A 1,602-nucleotide genomic window follows, 5' to 3' on the forward strand; every position below is an offset into this window, starting at 1 on the left:
AAAAAAAAAAAAAAAACTACAGAGAACCCTGTCTCGAAAACAAACACAAAACAGGAATAAAGAACAAGGTGTGTTTGTGGGGAGGTGGCCAGTGAAATGACTCAAAGACAGGTCCCACAGGACTGATGGATTATCTTGTAGCTTGTCCTTTGACCTCCACACACATACACAAAACATAAATCTAATATAATTTTAAAGCAAAGTGGATGTCTCCTAAGGAGGGGTACATCTGGGATTGGCCTCCAGACTTAAATGTGCCTGGCACAAAGCCAGCAACAGTCTCCTGGGCCCGAGATGCTTTCACAGGGTAAATGGAACTCAGAGGCCTGGGCCCAGCGCCCTGCCCTGGAATCTGAAACTCAAGGCCTATTTAGCTAAAAAATTCATGAAACTGAGCGCTTCAGTGGGAGCAGAGAACAGACTAGCTCTGTCTCCTCTCAGCCAACCCAGCCCTGCCGGGCCTGGCCCAGCCCACTCTGGCTCAGTAGCCATCACCATCCCCCAGAGTTGGTGGCCTTGCCCCAGTTTGTCCCAAATATCTTGTCCTCCCCCAGACCCCAGCTTCTTCTTATCAGCCTCCTTCCCTTTTCCTCTCCTCTCACTCACCGTGATGATGGCCTGCAGTCTCTCTCATACCTTCTGTGGCCCCTAACCCTGCAACCGTTTCCTGCTGGCCTCGGGCACAGGGTTTCATTCCATAAGGGCCCTAGATGTAGTGACTATCCTCCCCTTCCTGCCCCTGCCCCTGCCCCTTCATTGTAAAATATTCTAACCAAATGTCTGGATTATGTAGGGAACAGCCTCTGGAGAAAGGGCAGCCCAGCTGCTGGGCCTGAGAGTTCAGGGGAGAGGGTGGTTATCCTGAAACAGGTAGGGACTGAGGGATGGGGGGGGGGGGGATCCTGAAGGTCAGGTCCACTTTGATGTGTTAAATAGGCACCTCAGCCTGTGGTCCCTGGTTAGACTTGGCACTCACCATCTTTCTTTCTTCAAGTCTTTCTTTGTCTCAGGTTCCCCTGTGGAGAAGTGCCTCTGACCCCCACCCACCCTGTGCCCTGGGCAGGCTTGTAACCACAAGTGTTCTTGATGGTTTTAAGTTATGGCACCCCAGGCTGGCCTTGAACTCCCGGGTGCTGGAAAGTCAGCCTATGCTTGTACATACTGTACATGTTGAATTTCAATATCTATTTTAAAGCATTTACATTTTTTCTTTTATTTACCTGTTGGGGGCGGTTCCTGTGCCAGGGCAACACCAGGGAAGATCACAGGGCAACTTGCAGCAGGTGGTTCTCTCCTCCCACCAGGTGGGTCTCAGGGATCAACTCCCTTGGCTGCCTTAAGCACCTTCTTTACCTGTTGAGCCCACCTCACCATTACTTGAAGACTTTTGTGGTAGAGGAATGAGCAGAATGCTTGGTGGGTAAAGCCTGAGAACCTTCCCGAGCCCCCACAGAAAAAGCCAGACATGGCAGAAACACAGTGGGTCCTTGGAGCTGGCTGGCCAGCCAGGATGTCAGGAGGCCACCTGGGTGTTCTTTCTTTGTTGTTTTGTTTTTGTTTTTTTGTTTTTTGTTTTTCGAGACAGGGTTTCTCTGTGGCTTT

This window comes from Microtus ochrogaster, chromosome 5 (genome assembly GCF_000317375.1).
Source record: "Microtus ochrogaster isolate Prairie Vole_2 chromosome 5, MicOch1.0, whole genome shotgun sequence".
Lineage (NCBI taxonomy): Eukaryota > Metazoa > Chordata > Mammalia > Rodentia > Cricetidae > Microtus > Microtus ochrogaster.